At 38.3% G+C, this 26,068-nt stretch overlaps 1 protein-coding gene and 1 long non-coding RNA gene across 2 annotated transcripts in view; both read left to right on the forward strand.

The window, feature by feature from the left end:
* Positions 1 to 26,068, forward strand: part of LOC143710510 (B-cell receptor CD22-like) — a 773,497-nt gene that overhangs the window by 688,226 nt on the left and 59,203 nt on the right. The gene's annotated exons all lie outside the window — the stretch shown is intronic.
* Positions 18,860 to 19,436, forward strand: LOC143710475 (uncharacterized). The gene is made up of 3 exons (XR_013194569.1): positions 18,860 to 18,876; positions 18,968 to 19,002; positions 19,128 to 19,436. It is a non-coding gene; the product is annotated as an uncharacterized LOC143710475 (long non-coding RNA).

The raw sequence follows: 26,068 nt of genomic DNA on the forward strand, positions 1-26,068 counted from the left end.
CCTGCAAAAGCTCTTTCAGTCCCAAAATAAGTGTACAGTTTCCTCATGTTCATTACAGAAATCACATTTTATGTCAATGTCAGGTTTAAACCTTTTTAGGTAACTTTTCACTGGATATAATCTATGAATTAATTTAAATGAGACTTCTCTGACTTTATTTACAATAAGGTATTTATGCGGCAATAACCAAACTTTTCTCCAGTCCACAGTTCACAAAATTGTAATTGCACAAGATTTTGTTACAATATCTTTCTGCAATAGAGCACGAATGGACCTATTGCTAGAATATGGACCTAGACAAATCTTTTACCCGCATTGTTTGAGTGGGGTCAAGAATAGGTGGTGTAGTAAACAGAGTCCTGTCAAAGCCTCTAAACAATGCAATAATGAGGGAATAGCATCAAAAACAATGGCAACTTCTCTAGGCGTGACAGGAAAATTAATTTTTCCAGGAATTCGCCATATGTACATAGACACCCATCTTCATTAAAAAGATCACAAACTAATGTAATATTGTTATCATGCCAGTTTTAAAAAAAATAAACACTTGTTTTTATAGAGAATATTATGATTGTTCCATATGAAATATGAATGTGGGGAAAAGTTGTGTTTATAAATAAGAGACCAAGCCAGAAGCATTAGTTTATGGAATGAAGAGAGCTTTCCAGGTCATTTCTCAATGTTATAATTGCATAACGAAAGAAACTGACCAGACAACTCAAGAATAATTGGAAGGAACAATATTGTGACTATAGTAAATATCTTTCTAAGATTATTTCCAATCCACTTCAGGGCTACATCTGTGCTTTTTCCTATTCCTCCAATTAACAAAAAGCTTTTTCTTGCTTCATCACGAAACAATGACCACTTTCTTCTAATTTCTCCTCATGTACTCCTAATTTTCTCTGGCTCTCCATTTCCAATTCTTTCTTTAAAATATTGTTTTCTAGCTCCTAAAAAATAGAATGAAAATAGTGGCATACATCTACATTTTTCCTGTACATGTAATTGTTTTTCACCTGATGATTTATTAGGTTCTAAATCAATTGTTTTTTCTTCTTTTAGATCCTCCATATCAATCTCTTTGTCTATCACAAAGGTTGCATCCATTTTGTAGTCAGGATCTATATATTTGGGTATGTCTCACCTTTTCTTCTCAGTGTTTTGATTTATTATAGTCAAATTCTTATTACATTTGACTAGAACCCAGAACAGCAGCATGACTACTGCTATGTTCATCAATGTTACCACAACAATTGACTTAAACAAGCCTTTCTCTCGTCGTTGTGTTATTCGGGAACATCTCTGTTAGCTCAATAGACTTTATCTCAAGGAGTTGAGCTTTCTGTAAGACATTAGTCATTAATCACCTGGCTCCTCATTCTCAAACACTCTTCAGTATTTGCTTCTGAAGTTTCAAGTTCTCAAGACTCCGAGTTCTTGTTTTATGTTTTAAAAGATTTTTATCTTAATAAATTGGGCTTTATTCCCCTTCTAAAAATCCACTAACACATATTCCCCTTCTGCACTGTAAAAATGAATACGAATGAATACGCTAAATCTAATCAATAAAATTGAGGCAACAGATTACAAACAATATTATTAATTAAATTTAACAAATTAGAATTGAGTAATAATTAACCAAATTAATTCCTTAAAAGTTAACCATTTAAAATGAGTAAAATTTACACATTTTCTTAAACAAAAATATCGGAATAACAGACTGACGTCAAAGATGAATTAAGAACACTTTTTTTTGAAGATTGAACATTGAAGACACCTGATGTTAACAAGCCGAATCACTGAAGGAGAAAACCGTAATTGGTATGTTACCATTATGGAGATTAGTGTTTGCTTAAGTTGGGCTCTTGACTCTTAAATCATTGACTTTAGATTTTGTTTGGTTGTTGTACTTCAGTTATAACAGCCAGATGAACAAATAGAAAAGGTGATCTGATGGTGTTGGTTGTGTTTTAACATAATCATTATTTCACAATCATTTGACCTGAGTCACTGAGCTCATATAGAGTCATATTTCTCAGTTAAGATTACTTTACATTTAAAAGTAAATAATTTTAGGAGCCCTGTCCTTGTACAGCTTCATATTTTTAGCGTTTTCAATGAGACCAAATCAATAATAAGACATTTTTAAAGGTACTTTATGTTGGCACACACATACATCAAGAATTAGCGTACAAATCTCAACAATGGTGACAAACAGATCAACTCTGAACACAAGCTCATTATTTATTCATGCAGCAATGCATGATGGGAGCCATCAATGAGTTTTGATTGGTGGCATGCAGAATGCACTGCAACATGCTTTATAATTGTCACCATTGTTGAGATTCACAGGCTGATACTTGATGTCTGTGTGTCTAAAAACTAAAAAAAAAAAATTGTATTTGAGATATGTTTAAAAAATTCTTAGTATTACATTGTAAAGGTTACAAATATTATGCTGTACAAGGACAGTCCTGCTATAATCAATAAAGTAAACCTAAATTGGGCTCTATATGAGTTCCATGACTCAGGTCAAATGATTGTGAAACAATGGTTATGTTAAAACACAATCAAGACCATCAGATCACCTTTTCTATTTGTTCATCTGGCTGTTATAACTGAAGTACAACAACCAAACAAAATTTAAAGTCTATGATTTAAGAGTCAAGAGCCCAACTAAAGCAAACATTAATCTCCATAATGGTAACATACCAATTACGGTTTTCTCCTTCAGTGATTCGGCTTGTTAACATCAGGTGTCTTCAATGTTGGCAATAAAAAAAAGTGTTCTTAATTCATCTTTGACGTCAGTCTGTTATTCCGATATTTTTGTTTAAAAAAATGTGTAGATTTTACTCATTTTAAATGGTTAACTTTTAAGGAATTAATTTGGTTAATTATTACTCAATTCTAATTTGTTAAATTTAATTAATAATATTGTTTGTAATCTGTTGCCTCAATTTTATTGATTAGATTTAGCATATTCATTCGAATTCATTTTTACAGTGAGGGTTTTCTTATTTCGTATACTTACAGTAGATACCAAGCCATTGCCAACAAATGTATTTTCATATATGACACACGTTATTGAACACTTTTATTCTCGTTCAACTTCACTTATTTTGCTCTCTAACTTTGCTCCATCCAGAGACACACTATCAGTTTTATTACCCCATAAATCTGCATTCTTGCTGTCTCACACACACATGCGCTAGCATGAGCTTGTTCTGTTTCATTCTAGGATCTTTAACGCAGTTATCACACATATAGGTAAGAAACCAATCTCTTTATATCGTTTCACTCTTTTTAAATAAAAGAGCATGTTTGAAATAATTTATTCTATTTCTTTTTTTTCATTCTTCTTGGTCTTTGATCAGTTATTCTACATGGTTGGTAAGAGACCTTATCTTTTTCATTTAAGGTAATTCTACCTTCCTTACTTACTTACTTACTCCAAAGCCTATTTTATAATAACCAAACTGTATGTTTATCAACTGTATTTAATACTTTATCTTTCTTAGTAATTAAATCCGTAAAAGGTTTAGTTGATTTCTTATTATCCAATCTTATCCACACATAGTCTTCAACCTGATGTTTGTCATTGTATTGTTCTTTTTTTCTCTTTATCTTCTCGATTTACATTAGTGAAATTATTATAAAATAATGCCTGCTCGATGTTTTCATCCCATCTTATGTCATTATGATTTGAACTAAAGAAACTTTTTAAAGTTGCTACTGCACATTTCCCAATTACATTTCTTTCTGGTGCATATACAGCAAAGCTCTGTGCAAAACAGTATGTTATATATCAATTTAATTTAATATAATATAATATATAAATAATATAATACATAAAAATGTTATATATGAATATATAAATCACTGCAAAACAGTATGTTTTCCAGATAACCTCTAACGTTCCTCTGATAAAGTATGTTATATTATCAACCCTATATTATTCTCGGGATGCTGATCAGAAAAACTTTTTAGAAATATTTTGGACTACACTGAAAATGCTGAAAATCGTTTGCTATAGAATCACTAAAAAACTTTCAAGTGATGATTATGTCATAATATAACCAACACCATCAGAATCATCTTCTTTCTTTGATCATCTGGCAGTTATAACTCAGATACAACTGCCAAACAAAATCTAATGTTAACATTTTAAGGGTCACGAGCCCAACTAAAGCGAACACTGATCACCATAATGGTGGCTTAAAAATTCGATTTTCAAAACACCACTTTAGTTGGCTGAACTTATTGGATGTAGTTTAGAAAACTTAACTTTAGTTGGCCGAACCCAACAAGCTATGTTTAGTCAACAGAACATATTTAATTGACACGACATTCTATTTCAAGTTCAGTCTACATGCAGGGGTAGTCAGCACAACACAAACAGTTGGTTTCCGCAACTTAAATTGGGCCAACTAAAAATTTTAGGTGCAACAGGTCACTACAAATATTTATGTTGGAGAGGCATATTTTTTTTTACTCCTCTATTGCTTTTATAAAGGTATTTGCAAAAGTGTCTTTTAATGTATTTTGCCCAAATTCTACTGCTACTAATAAATATTTCAACTTTGACCTTGATTTAAAGGTCCAGTTATATCCAATCAACACCCTTGGTCGAACCTTTCTGGTGTGATTCTATCATAATCACTTCTTATAATTTTACTCTTGCCCTTCTCATACAATTTTCACACTTTACTCTAATTTTTCTATATTTATTCCTCCAATCAGGAATATTTATAATTATCTGTATTATCACCTTTAGGTTTAAAGAATGTTTTATTTACTTGTGTATTTTTTTTATACAACTGTCTAATTTTCTTTCATTATAATTCTTCTTCTTATTCTAGCTAGTTGATCTACTTCTTTGTTTCTTAAAGATATCTCTGTGTTGTACTTTGAATGTCCATGTTGATGAATCACTGCTAGGTCCAAATTCCTAAATATCATTAATCTTCTTCCATCCAGGTTTTCTGTTAAACTTAGCGTATCTATTCTGTCTCCAAATGTCTACGTTTTCATTTAAACTTGTCACAACATTTGCTATCCGTTATAATAATAACTTATGTAGCCTTTATTTCTTTTAGCCTTTCTAGTGCTTTTAATACAGCTATAACTTCTACATGTTGAGCTGTACCCGGGACAAAGCCCCGTCACTTATTTCTTCACCGTTTTATGTTTTATAACATACACACAGTGTGCATTACACTCTGCACGAGTCTTTTATCCGTCTGTATATACTATCGTGCCTTTGAATAAATGTATTTTTCTTGCAAGACCACGTAATTCTGCATATCTTTTACTAATAGCTGCTATAGTTTCTTTTCTACAGAAAGAAAATCTCTTCTGTATTTTCCCAGCTTAAACACATTAATGGTATATTACTCTTCTTATATTAATTGAAAAACAATTAAATCTATATCTATAGATAAACTTCAATAGCCTTTTCCTCATCTCTTCCTTCTAAGAGCTTAAAATTGCTTCTTTTTCACTCTCGAAGTGCTTTTTCTGCCTCTTCACAACACAATTTATTACCTTTCATTGTAGCGTTCATTGGTTTATCTTTCTGACTAAATTCAGGAATTATATTCCTCACATAATTCATAAGGCCCTTGTTGTACTTTTCTAACACTCTCTGGGGTTTTTAGATCTGCTATCCGCTCTTTCATGGATTGTATAATCCTTCTGTTCCCTGCAGAGACCTAAAATTTTAACCAGATCTGCCATTACTTCACTTTGTTTTATTTTTATATTAATTGTTAATTCAGCTGCTGCAAGCCAATTAACTTAACCTTTTTCACGGTTTCAGTATGTTCTTTTTCGTCGTCATTTACCATTAGTATATCATCAATATAAACTTCCACAAGTCATTCTTTTAATAGAAATACTACTGAGGAATGTATATATCGCTACGGTGATAATCTCTCATACGTTTGTTATTTACTGTAAAAGCAGTCTTTTCTTGACTAACCTCTGCCAGTGGAATTGACCAAAAGCCATTAGCCAAATCCAATTTTAAGAGAAATGTACCTTCCCTCAATCGTTCAATCGTATCACTAGCATTAATCACCCTACGCCTATCGGACTTTGTTACTTTGTTTAATGCTTTATAATTTGTCTAAAACTCTTATCTAGTTTTGGTATTAATTGTACAGGACTTCCTTAATAACTTCGTGATCCAATAACTCCTGTATTGCCTTATTTAATTCTTCTTTACCTATTTTATTAATGGGATATTGTTGCTGTGGTTTATGTATTGCAACTATTTCATTAGCATATTCTTCACTACTCTTTTTACCATTGTTCTTTTATTTATTTTTAATCTCAAGACAGGAATTTTTTAAAGTCTATTCCTGCATGTAAATTGTCTCTCCTACTCATTTACTTTCTGTTCTTCCATCGTTAATTATAATATTATCTGTAAAGTGCATTGGCTCTGTTGTTGAGGACACCTGAGCACTTTTGTCTTAAATAAATTCTATTTATTTCTATTATTAATAAGTCTAACTTCATCTTTTTCTATTACTCTTCGGTCACAAATGTTGGTCTCTTCAACAGGCCAAGCATTTTTCAATGTCTCTTTTTCTCTATTGCTCTTTTTATTCATCAAGCTGTATTTATTTTTTAATGACAATTTTATTCTGTCCAATTCTTTTTATATTTGAGTCCTCTATTTTGTGCATCACTTTACTTCTTTGCTCTGGGGTCATCTTTCCCCATTTATCATATTAAATATAACTTTGTCTTTTGTATACTATTTTTATTTTCATCCTTACCAATTCCTGCATTATTTTCTGCCAGGCTTTTGTATTTTATTCTTCTGTTTTAAGTATACTAAACTTAATTCCATCTCTCTGTCTCGTTTGATGAGTATTATATGTCATTCTTTCATTCATTTTGACACTTGGAATAATTTCTGTTTTCGTTTATTTCTATATTCATTTATTCTGAGGTTGTTTTCCTCACTAATCTCACATGCTGAGAGCTTAACTCATACTCAGATATTCTGTCCTCTATTTGTTTTTTAGTTACATTATTACAGATCATTACTAATTTATATTCACTTACTTCTCTTAGTAACCTTACTTTATCTGTCATAGGTATTTCATCTTCTAATTATAACCATACACTTAGTGGGATATGGTCTTTAGATGCATTAAGCAACATCTCCTTCCATTGGGAATATGTCCCTGTTCAACTTCTCACATTGTCAATAACTTCTAACTTTTGTTATAGCTATATCAACTTAATCAATGTTTTAACATCTCAACTTTAATTGTTCTGTTGTTTTAATTATACGATCTGTATAAGCGCTGTGGTCTGTTTTCTCATTAACTACGGCTCCAATATTCTTTCTCCTTCACTTTTCTTTGTTGTTTTTTTTGTCTCTGTCTTGCTTCTACTCTCCTAGTTCTCAGAAATCTCTAAGTTTAAGAGCTTTACAGCTTGCTGACCTTTCTATTGTTTCCAGCACTCTCTTTAGATCTTATTTCAATGTTATTATTACTTTTTACATTTCTCTCACTATTCTTCTGTTTAATTCATAACCTACTTCAAATGTTTTTGCTTCACATTGTCCTGTTCTCTGTCTTTAACCATCGCTCTACTTTAGCTATGTTTGAAGCAGGAGCTGACCGGCTGTTTGCACTCGCTCATAAGTCTGTTATCTTCTCATCCCATTTTCAGCTCTCTTTTCACTGCTAGGATTCCTGTATGTAGTTCCTTTAATTTCTAGTTTTTGAATTTGTTTAGTTCTTCTTTTTTAACTGCAATATACCTCCTTTTTTTACGTCGTAGTATTTTCACATCCCTAACTCTGTTTCACTATTTTCACTTTCTGTATTTATTATTATTGAATATAACTCAGTCTTCATAGACCCGTGTCTGTCTCCTTATAACTCAGAGACTGCTGTCACGGCAGTCTTAGTTGTTCTTCTTACTCTATTATACGTTTGTTTAAACTCCTCTCTATTATTCATTATTTATTCTTTTAGAGATTCCTCTTCTGAATTCTCTATTATTCCATTAATCACAGCTGTTACTGAATGTCCAAACTGTCCTGTCCCTATTAAGGTTAAATTCATTATTATAACCTTTCTACTAATTTCATTTTGAATTAAGGACGACATTATTATTTCAGCTTTTAACTCAGAGCATTTAGTAGTACTTTTTTTTTGTTCTACAATCTGCCATCATAGTTTATGCGACACAATTCCAGTGGGATTCACCAGAAGTTATTCTCACTAACCCCGGGGATTACACGTTTAATCTCCCTCTTTTATTCTCTATCTCTTCTAACGCCTGTGCTCCTAACAGGCTAAAACTGCCCTGCAGTCCCTCCAATTATCATTTGTTTGTTTCTATTAAAGACAAGCATTCCATCTATAGCCTCTGCTGTAGACCGTAACATATGTCTTTTTATTTTTCCAATTTTTAATCTATTACTATTTTTTTATCTATAATTTCTTGTTCTTACTTCATTCATTCTTCCCTCGATCTGTCTCTATCTTGGAAGAGCTCCTCTTAGTATTTTCAAAACTTCCCTTCCTTATATTTCTTGATTTTTCCCTCTTCTGTCTGTTCTCCTGGCATTTTGTCTTTTTTTTTATAATTACCATCCTATATTGTTTTTGTTCCTACGTCTGGTATTTTTGACACTATACCTGTTACGGTGTTTATTCATTTTGTCATGTTTCTGGTTTGTGGTTTCTCTGTCTTTGGTCTTTTATTCAGTTTGTGCCTTGTTAATTGTAGTCTGTTATCCTAGTCATGTCATTATTAGGTCCCTTGTTTCAGGTGTGTTGTCTTGTTAGGTTGTATGGTCCCGCTCGGTGTTCTGATTTGCCCCAGCTGTGTCTTGTTCCCTCATCCCGTCTGTGTATTTAAATCCTGTCTGCTCTTTTGTTCGTGGTCAGTTATTGAATGTATGTTTTAATGTGCGTACCACGAGTATCTTGTCTGTATCTGTAATTAAAGTCTACTGCTGCATTTAGATCCGCCTACTGCCTTTGCTTCCACGCAAATTCGTAACAATACCCTCAACTTCTCTGTTTTTACACTGAATATATACAGTGCTATTTTTAAATCTTTTAACTTTTACTTCCTGTGCCCACAGCATTACTGCTGATGCTATTGTTTCCTTCATTTTATCTATTCTCAATGGTCTCTGGATGGAAGCCGAAGTACTAATAAATGAAGTTCTATCTCTCGAACTGATATATTTACTCACTATTCTCCACTACAAGCACGATCACTCGTATTAACTTGAATGAAGAGTCGGGCTCTGTGTTATTCACACACAAGCCCTGTCTCTTCAGCTTTCCTAGCCTCTCTGAGACCCGCCGTATGAGATTCATCTCACATCTTTATCGGCTAAATAAACCTTTACAGCCCTTTTTGCTTTTACGGTTTATTATTTGTCATGTCGAGCCTTTTCTCCTATTTAACTCTACACTCTTGTGTATCCTACATGACGTTTCTAGTCGTTTGAGCAATTATTCATTGATTATGGCCAGTAATCAATGATCAATCCCCCCTACCACGTTGGGCGCCATGTTTTATGGTGTGCAATTTTAAACACCTTTTACCTTATCTTAATTATTCTCTGGTTAGGTAAAGTGAGTCAAATCTGTCCTAAACAATAAATACAATATATTACACTTTCTTAACAAATCGTTTAACAACAGCCTTTAGTGTCTTGCTTTATAAAAACACTTACATTATATAAAGTTACCATTGTGGTTGACTACAACCATAGACAGTAAAAGAAATGGACACAGCGACCCCCTTGATTTCAACGGAGAAAACTGAAGCCCATTAAAATCCTGATGGCTGAGCGACTGCGCAGACTCAAACTGAGCTTGACGACAGTCTGACAGTTGTACATCTTCTAGTAGCTGTGTCAAGACAAATCTGAATCACCTAATTCCTCAAAAAAGTTGTTGAAATATTTTGTCCTGTTGTTTTTATGGACTCTCTATCTATGGGCTTCTCCCTTGACTTTATGCCTCTATGTTCCCCTCTATGTACATAGACAGTAAAAGATTGCCTGCGAGCTTCTCCTCCTGTCTGTACGGTAATGTCTCTATTGTGCGACAGAAAGTCGCGTGGTTATGACGCAATCGTAAGCCTCTTTTTTTACAAAAACGGCTTCTACGGGGCCATAACGTAAGATACAAAGTAATGGAGCCTCTTATACATTGTCGTGTTTCTTTAGAAATAAACAATGGACAAATGAAGTCTTTGGACGCCTCAGATGTAAAGTTATTCGCTGTCAAAGTTACGCCAAAATGAATGGGAGTCAATGGAATGCTAACAGCAGGTGAAGTTCTGCTACAATGGCGGCTCCCACGAGGCTTCAACTTCCGGCTGATGGATTACCCCCTTGACTACAACACATAAGTAGTTTATATACAAAAAGGCATAATTATAAAACAATAATTGCATATTAATTGCAAACATACGTTTGCTACATTGGAACGAAAGTAAAGGCGGCAGCCCCTCATGGACGACTGCCGCACACACATAATAAAACATAAACAAAACACAACACCACGTAAAATCCAGGCCTGGTCCTCTCTCTTCCTTCACCTTCGTCGCTCCTCCTTTTATGCTTCCGCTCCTCTGTGAGAAATACGAGACCGGTGCGTAATATTGAAGTCATTGTAAGCTTTTGAGATTTTTGGAAGATTTTGAATAGTTATTCCTTCCAATGGATTTGGTAGTCATTACTACCCTGTTCCTATCTTCACTTTAGAATATTGATCCAAATAATTAGTAATTCCTTTAGAAAGATGTAGTAACACTTGAGTCATTACTATCCAAAACCTTACAAAAACCTTAAAAGCTTACAATGATTTCTGTCAATATTAGGTAGTAATCATGTCTTTCAATACTGATCCAAATTATTAGTAGATCCTTTAGAAGGACGTAGTAACACTTGACTCATTACTAATGGGCTATCATTGTCTTTATTATCCATTATGCATTATTAATATTAATTATGAACCTGTATAGTTCTTATATTCTTCAGTGAGCTATGACAAATAGTACTGATTAGCTAATAGTGAACTACCACATTCGACTGAGCGCAATCGTCCACGAGGGGCTGCTGGCTTATACTTTGGTTTTTGTATTTGTTTTATTTTATTTTTAAAAGTGTATGAAGGTTCGCTGGTTCCCGCCTCCTTCTTACCATAACATCTGAACCTTGTTACAACGTTAATCAGAGTTTCTTGTTATTTATTAGTAGTTACTAGAGTGCTAATAATGAATTACTCATTTGTTCCAGTGTAGTTATTCATTAATGAAGGAACAGCATTCTAAAGTGTTACTGTAACGGTCACTTTGTGTTTTATGCAATCTGAGTTAAAATGAGAACTGCGCATGTGCGTAGAGTGTCAGTTAGATTTTGACAGTGAGGAGAGGAGATAACCGCTCTGCCGACTCTCTTTGTATTCTATCTTTAATTTCCTTTTTCTATTGTGACCAGAGTTAGATGTTTGTCTTTGTGTACTTTTTCTCGCTCGATCCCCATGTTTGCGGACGAGTGTGACGTTTGAGTGGTTTTATTAAACGCGGGGAAAATACGACAACTCTCGCCTCTCGTGCATCTTTTCATCCGACATCTAATGTTTTTCTCTCTGGGCAACATCTCAACTTTGCGTTACATTACCTATACCTATTGGCTATTATCAAAATGCATAATTCATCATGGCCTATATTTAAGTTCAATAACATGTTTTGCTGGCGTGCAATTTGGCAAACGCAAATCTAGAATACATTTAAGTCTACACAGATTAGAAAAGCCACTGAAAAATAGAAGAAAAAAAAAGCTTAGAGCTTAGAAGGAAGAAAGAGTCCGCATTCGAATGAGCTTCACATCGGGACAGACTTCGACGCGCAGCGGTGACGCAACCAGCCTTCGAAGGGAGCATCCAAAGAAAGAAAGAAAATAAAAATTGATAGGAGAAAATACACGTGCCATTACTAATATGAAAGAGGTGATAAACGAAAACACCAAGCAAATCACTAGTGTCAAGGAAGCCATCGAATTTATGAGCGAAGAAGTGAACAGTCTGAAACTCAAATATGGAGTGGTGGAGGCCAAGGTGGGCAAAGTGGATCAGGCTACTAATGAGCAAGAAAGAAGACTAGCACACCTGGAAAGTTATTCGCGACGCTGGAATTTAAGAATCCATGGAGTCCCTGAGAAGGAAAGAGAAGATGTTAGGCAACGGATCATCCAGCTGTGTCAGCAACTCGTGCCAGAAGACAAAGATAAACTTCCGAACGCTATTGATACTGTGCACCGACTTGGTCGTAAAGAACCGAATAAGACCAGAGGAATTATTTGTCAATTTGCCTCGCGTTTCTTTCGCAACGCTGTGTGGCGTGCAGCGAAGGAGTCTGCCTTTCTCAGGGAAAATGGCCTGAAAATATCTGAGGAACTATCTCCTGCAGATAAAGAGAGGAGGAACAAACTTTGGCCGGTAGTGGAAAAAGCAAGACAAAATAACAAACGTGCTTACTTTATTGGAGGTAGGGCATTTGTAGAAGGAGTCGAAATACTCCCTCCAGCCTGAATCTTTAAGTTGCTGACATGGTTGAAGCCTTTTTCTAATTTGCATTGATCCTGAGGGCTAACGAAAGTCTGTTGAATCTCGAGATTGTTGCCTGCCTTAAGTTGTATTACTTTATTTATACAAAAAAGAAAGAAGAAGAAAAAATAATAGTTTAGACCAATTTGTACTTTTAACGAATATAAAATCGCTTGCACTTTAAGTTAATTTATATAGGCCTAGTTATGTTAATTTAATGCTAATTCAACCTTTTTGATGTTTTCTTTTGGATTGAAGGCATAATCTCAGGAATTTGTTTTCTTATCTTGATACTCATGGATGAAAACAAATAAGGAAGCTAATCTAGTTCTAGTATTATAGCATCTGCGCTGAAGAAATACGATTTGTACTATACGAGTTAAGATTATTCATGTTCTATGAAGATTGAATTCTAAATTCTGATTTGCACTATATATTTGTACTAGTATAGAGTTTGCTGTTCTCATCATTACTTTGTTTGTATATTTCACACTTTCAGAGACCAGTTCAATCTACATCTATAGCATTTAATAGGCTATAGCTTATATCTTTTTTTTCTTATTTATGTCTCTTTCTATAGTTTCTTTTAATACTAGAGGGTTAAGAAACATTACAAAAAGGAAAGCGATTTTTCTATTTCTTAAACAGTTTAAATCTGACTTTTGTTTTTTGCAAGAATGCCATTCAACTAAAGAGGATTTTGTTTTCTGGAAATCTCATTGGGGATCTGATTTATGGATGGCTCATGGAACAAGTAACTCAGCTGGTGTTTGTATTCTTAAAAACCGCTTTAATGGGAAGCTATTATGTTCTGTATGTGATCCAGGTGGTCGCTATATTTGCCTTGTTTTGGATATTTCAAATGTAATAGGTATTATTGTCAATGTTTACGGTTTTAATCAACATAAAAGCAACGAAAAACTTTTTGATCAAGTGGAAGAACATGTGTTAAAATTGCTTACTAAATACCCAAATTCTTTTTTAGTTCTTGGAGGGGATTTTAATGTGGTTATGGATAACATCTTAGACAGATGGCCTCCAAAGTCACCTGATAACTCAAATTTATACTTAAAGAGGTTTATGCAACGATTTTCTTTACTCGACAGTTGGAGAGAAACACATCCTTCTCAAAAAACATTTACTTGGAGCAATAATTCTCTATCGAACCAGTCTCGTATTGATATGTGGCTTACCTCTAGTGGTTTAAATCATGTATCCTCTAATATTACTCCATCGCCTCTCTCTGATCACCAATGCATATCCATACTCATTCCTCTTTCAGATACTGCTAATTTACAAAGATTTACCTCCTATTGGAAGTTGAACAATTCACTGCTTAAATTCAAAGAAGTAAAAGATCAAATTAATTACATAATCACTAGCTATTGGGAAAAAGCAAATAAGGAAAATAATTTTTGCAATAACTGGGAACTAGTGAAATATGAAATTGGTAAATTCATACGTAATTTTGGTAGTAATTTAGCTAAAAAGAAAAACAATGATGAGAGTAATATAATATGTACAATTTCAAATTTTCTATCTAAAATGGTTCTATCTGATGCTGAAAAGGTTGAGCTTACTCATCTTCAAAAAGCGTTGGATGAGGTTTATAAACAAAAAGCCGAAGGGGCATTTGTTAGATCACGGAAAAAATGGATAGAGGAAGGTGAGCAGAATTCTTCTTATTTCTTTAGATTGGAAAGACAACAAATGGAAAAAAATCAGATTGGAAAGCTTATGATTGATGGAAATCTTTGTGAAGACCAAAAAGCTATTGCAAATTTTTGTGCCAAATTTTATCGTGAGTTATACACATCTAAATTTAGCAAACAACATGCTCATATCTTTTTTGAGTCCTTATCTTCTGTTAATCAATTAGGTAACGCTGATCAAACCTTTTGTGACTCCCCCATTACCTTAAAAGAAATAGAGGAAGCAATTAAATCTCTAAAAACAAATAAATCCCCTGGTACAGACGGTCTAACGTCAGAATTCTATCATGTATTCAGTGAAAATATAGCTCCTTTTTTATTAAATGTCTTTAAGGAAAGCATAAACAATTCGTCTCTCCCTCCTACTTTGTGCCAAGGGTTGATCACTTTAATTCCCAAATCAAATAAAAATATTACTTTCATAGATAATTGGCGTCCAATTACATTATTAAACAATGATTATAAAATAATTGCTTTAGTATTAGCCAAAAGATTAAAAGGAGTATTACATTCAATTATTGATGAAACACAATCTGGCTTTATGCAAAATAGACACATATCTAACAACATAAGGTTAATATTGGACATTTTAGATTACTCTGATATAATTAATAACGATAGCTTCATTCTTTTCTTAGACTATTACAAAGCGTTTGATACTTTAGAACATCATTTTCTATTTCAAGCACTTAAAAAAATAGGATTTGGTGACTCATTTTGTAAGATGGTGAAAATGTTGTATATAAATGGAAATAGTTCTATTAAACTAAAAAGCGGTACTTCTCCCAGATTTTTCCTTGATCGTGGTGTTCGACAGGGATGTCCAGTGTCTCCTTATTTATTTTTAATTGCAGTACAATTTCTTAATTTGCATATCAGAAGGAGCAATCTAAAAGGCATAACTGTAGGAACTACAAATTTAATCATTAGTCAGTTAGCTGATGACACAGCGCTGTTTTTAGAAGATTCTTCTCAAATCCCCATAGCCTTAAATATCCTTGAGTCATTTTCTAAAGCCTCCGGTCTAAGTCTGAATACAGATAAATGTGAATTATTTCCCATAAAAAATTGTAGTGTTTCCGCAATAAACGGCATAGCTGTTAAAAGCTCTGTTAAATATCTTGGTATAGAAATAACTAAAGATAAAAATAGATGTGCAACAAATTTTACTCCGATTATTGATAAAACAAAGAAAAAACTAAACTGCTGGCTTCAAAGAGATCTATCTATTAAAGGAAGAATTTTGCTCACCAAGGCTGAGGGGCTTTCACGTCTCTCTTATGCTGCCCAATCTCTGTATGTTGATAAGACCACAGCTAAAGTGATTGATAGAGTTCTGACTGATTTCGTCTGGAAAAATAAAATCCACTATATGAAGAAATCGGTGATTCTAAACTATTATAACAAAGGTGGATTAAATTTGATTGATTTTAACTCTTTAAATTATACTTTCAAAATAAATTGGCTTAATCGGTATTTGAAAAATCAAGACTCCATCTGGAATATCTTCCCACAACAAGTGTTTTCATATATTGGGGGGTTGAGATTTTTATTGATGTGCAATTACAACATATCAAAAATTCCTATCAAACTTTCAAATTTCCATCAACAGGTTCTTTTAGCATGGGCTTTAATATATAAACACAATTTTTCCCCACATAATTTTCTTATTTGGAATAATCAATATATTTTATATAAAAATAGATCTTTATTTTATAATAATTGGTTTATTAATGGTTTATTTTTAGTCCGTCAGCTTTTTAACAAACAAGGTTTCTTAATGACATACACAGAGTTTCTTTCAGAATACAATATACCAGTTACTCCCAAAGAATTTGCTATAGTTATGGGAGCTATACCAACAGGGATCTGTATCCTCTTTAAAAATTGTCCTTACTCTCCTACAATAATTAGTACTCTTCCTGAGCCAGATAAAACTCCAATTGGTAAAATATGTTTTTCAGGAAAAAAAGATAGAAATAATAAAGTTAGATCCCTCTTTCTTGTAGATATAGTTTCTGTTTCTCCTGTAATTTCATACTGGAGTAGATTATTTAAAAATTTAAATTGGGAAAAGATTTGGTCCTTACCACAAAAATATTTTTTAACAAATAAAGTAAAAGAAGTATCCTTCAAAATATTAAATACATTTTACCCTGCTAAATATTTCATGATTAAATATAAAAGTAATATTGATACAAGATGCTCATTTTGCCAAGTTCATACAGAAACTGTTTATCATTTATTTTGGTCATGTTTCTATACTAAACAACTATGGGAAAGTATTGGCAAGTTTATTAAAGATAATATCCAGCAAGATATATCAGTAACCTTTAAAGACATTATTTTTGGATACTTTGACTCTGATCCCGTTAAAAAAAAAGCCTGCTTTGTAACCAATTTAATTTATTTTATTGGGAAATTCTATATCCATAAATGTAAATTCTCCAACAACAAACCAATTTTTATAGTTTTTTTGAAAGAATTTGAAATGTACCTTAACGCCATCTCATCCTCAGTAAATAAGAAAGCAATAAAAACACTTTTATTTTGTAATGACTTTAATTTGGTTAGACCTACTCTAAATTTTGTATAGAATTCTTGCCCTCTTGACCCTCATTTCATTTATTTTTTTATTTTTATTTTTTTGTTGTTGTTTTTTTGTTTTAGATAGTTACACACTTGTCTTAAGATGACTCTGTACATATTGTTGTCATATTTTGTACAGATATGTTTGCAATTTTGTAACATAATTGTATGCTATGATTGTCATCTTTGTTTGTTTGTAAGCATAAAAAAAATAAAAAAAAATAAAAATAAAAAAAAATAAAAAATAAAAAATAAAAGAAAGAAAGAAAGAAAAGAAAAGCAGATGAAGCCTCTGGATCGGGACACAACTACAGTCACTGAACAGTTGAGTTTGTCACGTGAGACGAGCAACAAGCGTATTATTTTACTCTCCACTGATAGATGAGAGCAGTATTATTGCTGTTTGAGTTTCAGAGAGTCGTGTGAGGAACTACTGAGAGTTTCAGACTGATTTTCTGAACTGAACTGATGAAGAAATGAAGTTTCCACTGATAGTTTGTGTGTTTCTGCTGACGGGTAAGAGCTGAAGATCTCTACTAGAAGTGTTTATTATCTAATATTATGGTGTATGTTATCAGTGTACATGAGTAAAGCAGTGTGTGTGTGTGTATGTGTGTGTAGTGAGCAGTTCACTTTCTGTGGACATTACAGTGAGAGGAACAGAGGGAGGACGAGTGAGCATTATTTGTCCTTATACAGGATATGAAAACTATCCCAAATACTTCTACAGAGGAAGTTTACAGAGACGCTGTCCTTATACTAAGATCTGATGGAGGAGAGTCCTCAGTGTTCAGTGACAGATTCTCACTGAAGGATAATCATCAGACCAGATCATTTACAGTGACCATCAGTATCCTGAAGATGGAAGATGGAGAGATTACAAACAAATCCAGCTAAATGTGATCAGAGGTTCCTGATATTCAATACTGAACAACAATCTGCTTCATCACTCGTGTTTATTTTTTTATGAATATATTTGTCACGGCTTGACGGCTCTTCTTAATTTCTCAGCATCCAGCATTAATTCCATATACAAACAGCAGCACTGAACACACACACACACACACACACACACACCCATACACTGTACCCTCTTATCATCTGCAGTCACATGTGTTGATGAAAATATTGTTAATGTGAAGTTATCGTGTTTACATAACTTTTCAGAACTTAACTTCCATCAAAATATTAATAGTGAGTCTGATAGTAAATATAGAGATATCAAAGCTTTTAAACACAATTCTAATGCTGCATTTATTATCATGATTTAATTCCTGTAATGACTTGTTTCCAGCTCGTTCTGACAAGATAATTCATGTCTTACACAAACTTGGAAACTGAATTTCATCAAAGCTTCCTCAAGACTTGCAATCAAATGTAAAACTGATGGTTTGACACGTCATTTTACAGACAGTGTTTTTTCTGATCTTCTGCAGGTAAAGAGTTGAACACCCACCAGGAAACACTGCAGTTTAACTCTTTCAGCCAAACACACAAACTACACTACCCATAATGCAACTCCAGCCTTATTGATCACATGATCACTCTTTGAAAGTAAATTGGTTTGTACATTTGTTGAGACACATTTTAGCTCCTGTATGAACATAAAATGATGCGCAAATCAGATTTCGGTTAATTTAGTTTGACATCAACCGTAAAGAGAAGTGTTTCCTTCTGAAGAGTTGAGGTTTACCATTGCAGTTTCACTTCTGTTACTCTGTATAACAGCTGTATATTTCCAATATTACAATATCTTGTAATCCAAAGGATTAATATCTGTTGTTTATTTAACAGTATAATCAGAACCAGCAGTGTGTTTCATCATGTAAATATCATGTGTTTAGCGTTGCGTTCAGATCTGGCTTCTGTTGCTGGCGGTCTGGGTTCGGTTCTGCTGGTTCTGACTCTGTGTTGTGGAAGCTTCATCATCCTGAAGAAGAGAAAGAGGAAATCTGGGACAAGTAACAGTTTGTTTGTGATTTAAAATGTCCTGTTTTTATTGTTTGGATTGATTTGACTTGTTATTTTTCTCTCTATTCATGCTCCATTCAGCTTTATTTCAGCAAAATGTGCAGCACAATCCTGAGGTGTGTGTTCAAATCTTTACCTGTAGAAGATCAGAAAGTAAATACATGTTAAATGATTGTTTATTGATCAACAGAGTGTTTAATCTATGTAAACTATTAAATTATTGATGTGTGTTATTTTTCAGACTGCCTGCATGTATGAGGAGATTCAAAACACAGACTTCAACGTGGTAACATCTTCATCCAATCAAACGCCTGCATTTTCATCCAATCAGACGCCTGCATTTTCATGCAATCAGACGCCTGCATTTTCATCCAATCAGACGCCTGCATCACACCTCAACACCTGCACAAATTAATCTACTGTTTACACCACAGTAACCAATCAGCAGCCTGATTCAAACCCCAGTCACATCCACTCGACCAATCAGGTGACAGATGCAGTCAGTGATTATAACTACCCAACAGCAACACATCTACAAAACAACACAACAGTCGAGGATCCGATGGCCATTACTTTACACTCCACCTGTCGAAACACTCCACCTGTCGAAACACTCCGTCGAAACACTCTGTCGAAACACTCCGCCTGTCGAAACATTCCGCCTGTCAAAACCCTCCGCCTGCCGAAACATTCCGCCTGTCAAAACACTCCGCCTGTCGAAACATTCCGCCTGTCAAAACACTCCGCCTGCCGAAACACTCCGTCGAAACACTCCACCTGTCGAAACACTCCGTCGAAACACTCCACCTGTCGAAACACTCCGTCGAAACACTCCACCTGTCGAAACACTCCACCTGTCGAAACACTCCACCCGTCGAAACACTCCACATGTCCAAACACTCCACCTGTCGAAACACTCCGTCGAAACACTCCACCTGTCGAAACACTCCGTCGAAACACTCCGCCTGTCGAAACTCTCCACCTGTCGAAACACTCCACCTGTCGAAACACTCCACCTGTCGAAACACTCTACCTGTCGAAACACTCTGTCGAAAGACTCCACGTGTCGAAACACTCCACCTGTCGAAACACTCCACCTGTCGAAACACTCCGTTGAAACACTCCACCTGTCGAAACACTCCGTCGAAACACTCCACCTGTCGAAACACTCCGTCGAAACACTCCACCTGTCGAAACACTCCACCTGTCGAAACACTCCACCCGTCGAAACACTCCACATGTCCAAACACTCCACCTGTCGAAACACTCCACATGTCCAAACACTCCACATGTCCAAACACTCCACCTGTCGAAACACTCCGTCGAAACACTCCGCCTGTCGAAACTCTCCACCTATCGAAACACTCCACCTGTCGAAACTCTCCACCTGTCGAAACACTCTGTCGAAAGACTCCACGTGTCGAAACACTCCACCTGTCGAAACACTCCGTCAAAACACTCCACCTGTCGAAACACTCCGTCAAAACACTCCACCTGTCGAAACACTCCGTCGAAACACTCCGTCGAAACAGTCCACCTTCGAAACACTCTGTCGAAAGACTCCACCTGTCGAAACACTGCACCTGTCGAAACACTCCGCCTGTCGAAACACTCCGCCTGTCGAAACTCTCCACCTATCGAAACACTCCACCTGTCGAAACACTCCACCTGTCGAAACACTCTGTCGAAAGACTCCACGTGTCGAAACACTCCACCTGTCGAAACACTCCACCTGTCGAAACACTCCGTCAAAACACTCCACCTGTCGAAACACTCCGTCAAAACACTCCACCTGTCGAAACACTCCGTCGAAACACTCCGTCGAAACAGTCCACCTGTCGAAAGACTCCACCTGTCGAAACACTCTGTCGAAACACTCCACCTGTCGAAACACTCCACCTGTCGAAACACTCTGTCGAAAGTCTCCACCTGTCGAAACACTCCACCTGTCGAAGCACTCCACCTGTCGAAACACTCCACCTGTCGAAACACTTCACCCGACGAAACACTCCACCTATCGAAACACTCTGTCGAAACACTCCGTCGAAACACTCCACCTGTCGAAACACTCCGTCGAAACACTCCACCTGTCGAAACACTCCAACTGTCGAAACACTCCACCTGTCGAAACACTCCGCCTGTCAAAACACTCCACCTGTCGAAACACTCCGTCTGTCGAAACACTCCACCTATCGAAACACTCCGCCTGTCGAAACACTCTGTCGAAACACTCCGCCTGTCGAAACACTCTGTCGAAACACTCCACCTGTAGAAAACACTCCGCCTGTCGAAACACTCCGCCTGTTGAAACACTCCGCCTGTCGAAACACTCCACCTGTCGAAACACTCCACCTGTCGAAACACTCCGCCTGTCGAAACACTCCACCTATCGAAACACTCCACCTGTCGCCTGTCGAAAAACACTCAGCCTGTCGAAACACTCCGCCTGTCGAAAAACACTCCCGTTGTCGAAACACTCCGTCGAAACACTCTGTCGAAACACTCCGCCTGTCGAAACATTCCGCCTGTCAAAACACTCCACCTGTCGAAACACTCCACCTGTCGAAACACTCCAACTGTCGAAACACTCCACCCGTCGAAACACTCCACATATCCAAACACTCCGTCGAAACACTCCGTCGAAACACTCTACCTGTCGAAACACTCCGCCTGTCGAAACACTCCACCTGTCGAAATACTCCGTCGAAACACTCCACCTGTCGAAACACTCCGCCTGTCAAACACTCCACCTGTCGAAACACTCCACCTGTTGAAACACTCCGTCAAAACACTCCACCTGTCGAAACACTCCGTCGAAACACCCCGTCAAAACACTCCACTTGTCGAAACACTCCGTCGAAACACTCCACCTGTCGAAACAATCCGTCGAAACACTCCGCCTGTCGAAACACTCTGTCGAAACACTCCGCCTGTCGAAACACTCTGTCGAAACACTCCACCTGTAGAAAACACTCCGCCTGTCGAAACACTCCGCCTGTTGAAACACTCCGCCTGTCGAAACACTCCACCTATCGAAACACTCCACCGGTCAAAACACTCCACCTGTCGAAATACTCTGTCGAAACACTCCGTCGAAACACTCCGTCGAAACACTCCACCTGTCGAAACACTCCGCCTGTCGAAACACTCTGTCGAAACACTCCAACTGTCGAAAACACTCCACCTGTCGAAACACTCCGCCTGTCAAAACACTCCACCTGTCGAAACACTCCGCCTGTCGAAACACTCCACCTGTCGAAACACTCCGCCTGTCGAAACACTCCGCCTGTCGAAACACTCTGTCGAAACACTCTGTCGAAACACTCTGTCGAAACACTCCGCCTGTCGAAACACTCTGTCGAAACACTCCACCTGTCGAAACACTCCACCTGTCGAAACACTCCGCCTGTCGAAACACTCCGCCTGTTGAAACACTCCGCCTGTCGAAACACTCCACCTGTCGAAACACTCCGCCTCTCGAAACACTCCGCTTGTCGAAACACTCCGCCTGTCAAAACACTCCGCCTGTCGAAACACTCCGCCTGTCGAAACACTCCGTCGAAACACTCCACCTATCGAAACACTCCACCTGTCGCCTGTCGAAAAACACTCAGCCTGTCGAAACACTCCGCCTGTCGAAACACTCCACCTGTCGAAACACTCCACCTGTCGAAACACTCCACTTGTCGAAACACTCCGTCAAAACACTCCACCTGTCGAAACACTCCACCTGTCGAAACACTCTGTCGAAAGACTCCACGTGTCGAAACACTCCACCTGTCGAAACACTCCCCTTGTCGAAACACTCCGTCGAAACTCTCCACCTGTCAAAGCACTCCGTCGAAAGACTCCACCTGTCGAAACACTCCGTCAAAACACTCCGCGTGTCGAAACACTCCACCTGTCGAAACACTCCACCTGTCGAAACACTCCACCTGTCGAAACACTCTGTCGAAAGACTCCACGTGTCAAAACACTCCACCTGTCGAAACACTCCACCTGTCGAAACACTCCTTCAACACACTCCACCTGTCGAAACACTCCGTCGAAACACTCCGTCGAAACAGTCCACCGGTCGAAACACTCCGTCGAAACACTCCACCTGTCGAAACACTCCGTCGAAACACTCCGTCGAAACAGTCCACCTGTCGAAACACTCTGTCGAAACACTCCACCTGTCGAAACACTCCACCTGTCGAAACACTCCACCTGTCGAAACACTCCACCTGTCAAAACACTCTGTCGAAAGTCTCCACCTGTCGAAACACTCCACCTGTCGAAGCACTCCACCTGTCGAAACACTCCGTCGAAACAGTCCACCGGTCGAAACACTCCTTCAACACACTCCACCTGTCGAAACACTCCGTCGAAACACTCCGTCGAAACAGTCCACCTGTCGAAACACTCTGTCGAAACCCTCCACCTGTCGAAACACTCCACCTGTCGAAACACTCCACCTGTCGAAACACTCCACCTGTCAAAACACTCTGTCGAAAGTCTCCACCTGTCGAAACACTCCACCTGTCGAAGCACTCCACCTGTCGAAACACTCCACCTGTTGAAGCACTCCACCCGTCGAAACACTCCACCTGTCGAAACACTCCACCAGACGAAACACTCCACCTATCGAAACACTCCACCGGTCAAAACACTCCACCTGTCGAAACACTGTGTCGAAACATCTTGTCGAAACACTCCACCTGTCGAAACACTCCGCCTGTCGAAACACTCTGTCGAAACACTCCAACTGTCGAAACACTCCACCTGTCGAAACACTCCGTCAAAACACTCCACCTGTCGAAAGACTCCACCTGTCGAAACACTCCGTCAAAACACTCCACCTGTCGAAACACTCCACCTGTCGAAACACTCCACCTGTCGAAACACTCTGTCGAAAGACTCCACGTGTCGAAACACTCCACCTGTCGAAACACTCCACCTGTCGAAACACTCCACTTGTCGAAACACTCCGTCGAAACACTCCGTCGAAACACTCCACCTGTCGAAACACTCCACCTGTCGAAACACTCCGTCAAAACACTCCACCTGTCGAAACACTCCGTCAAAACACTCCGTCGAAACAGTCCACCGGTCGAAACACTCCGTCGAAAGACTCCACCTGTCGAAACACTCTGTCGAAACACTCCACCTGTTGAAACACTCCACCTGTCGAAACACTCCAGCTGTCGAAACACTCTGTCGAAAGTCTCCCCCTGTCGAAACACTCCGTCGAAACACTCCACCTGTCGAAACACTCCCCCTGTCGAAACACTCTGTCGAAACACTCCAACTGTCGAAACACTCCACCTGTCGAAACACTCCGCCTGTCAAAACACTCCACCTGTCGAAACACTCCGCCTGTCGAAACACTCCACCTATCGAAACACTCCACCTGTCGAAACACTCCGCCTGTCGAAACACTCCGCCTGTCGAAACACTCCGCCTGTCGAAACACTCCGCCTGTCAAAACACTCCGCCTGTCGAAACACTCTGTCGAAACCCTCCACCTGTCGAAACACTCCACCTGTCGAAACACTCCACCTGTCGAAACACTCCGCCTGTCGAAACAGTCCACCTGTCAAAACACTCCGTCGAAAGACTCCACCTGTCGAAACACTCCATCAAAACACTCCACCTGTCGAAAGACTCCACCTGTCGAAACACTCCGTCAAAACACTCCACCTGTCGAAACACTCCACCTGTCGAAACACTCCACCTGTCGAAACACTCTGTCGAAAGACTCCACGTGTCGAAACACTCCACCTGTCGAAACACTCCACCTGTCGAAACACTCCACTTGTCGAAACACTCCGTCGAAACACTCCGTCGAAACACTCCACCTGTCGAAACACTCCACCTGTCGAAACACTCCGTCAAAACACTCCACCTGTCGAAACACTCCGTCGAAACACTCCGTCGAAACAGTCCACCGGTCGAAACACTCCGTCGAAAGACTCCACCTGTCGAAACACTCTGTCGAAACACTCCACCTGTCGAAACACTCCACCTGTCGAAACACTCCAGCTGTCGAAACACTCTGTCGAAAGTCTCCACCTGTCGAAACACTCCACCTGTCGAAACACTCCGTCGAAACACTCCACCTGTCGAAACACTCCACCTGTCGAAACAGTCCACCTGTCGAAACACTCCACCCGACGAAACACGCCACCTATCGAAACACTCCACCCGTCAAAACACTCCACCTGTTGAAACACTCTGTCGAAGCACTCCGTCGAAACACTCCACCTGTCGAAACACTCCGCCTGTCGAAACACTCTGTCGAAACACTCCAACTGTCGAAACACTCTGTCGAAACACTGCGCCTGTCGAAACACTCCAACTGTCGAAACACTCCACCCGTCAAAACACTCCACCTGTTGAAACACTCTGTCGAAACACTCTGTCGAAACACTGCGCCTGTCGAAACACTGCGCCTGTCGAAACACGCCACCTATCGAAACACTCCACCCGTCAAAACACTCCACCTGTTGAAACACTCTGTCGAAGCACTCCGTCGAAACACTCCGCCTGTCGAAACACTGCGCCTGTCGAAACACTCCACCTGTCGAAACACTCCGCCTGTCGAAACACTCCACCTGTCGAAACACTCCGCCTTTCGAAACACTCCGCCTGTCGAAACACTCCACCTATCGAAACACTCCACCTATCGAAACACTCCACCTATCGAAACACTCCACCTGTCGCCTGTCGAAACACTCCGCCTGTCGAAACACTCCACTTGTCGAAACACTCCGTCGAAACACTCCGCCTGTCGAAACACTCCACCTGTCGAAACACTCCACCTGTCGAAACACTCCGCTTGACGGAACACTCCACCTGTCGAAACACTCGACCTGTCGAAACACTCCGTCGAAACACTCCACCTGTCGAAACAGTCCACCTGTCGAAACACTCCGCCTGTCTAAACACTCCTTCTGTCGAAACACTCCACCTGTCAAAACACTCCGCCTGTCGAAACACTCCACCTGTCAAAACACTCCACCTGTCGAAACACTCCGCCTGTCGAAACACTCCACCTGTTGAAACACTCCACCTGTCGAAACACTCCACCTGTCGAAACACTCCGCCTGTTGAAACACTCCACCTGTCGAAACACTCCACCTGTCGAAACACTCCGCCTGTCGAAACACTCCACCTGTCGAAACACTCCGCCTGTCGAAA

The sequence above is a fragment of the Siphateles boraxobius genome, unplaced genomic scaffold (assembly GCF_051911475.1).
Source record: "Siphateles boraxobius isolate OS27281-9 unplaced genomic scaffold, OSU_SipBor_1 47, whole genome shotgun sequence".
Lineage (NCBI taxonomy): Eukaryota > Metazoa > Chordata > Actinopteri > Cypriniformes > Leuciscidae > Siphateles > Siphateles boraxobius.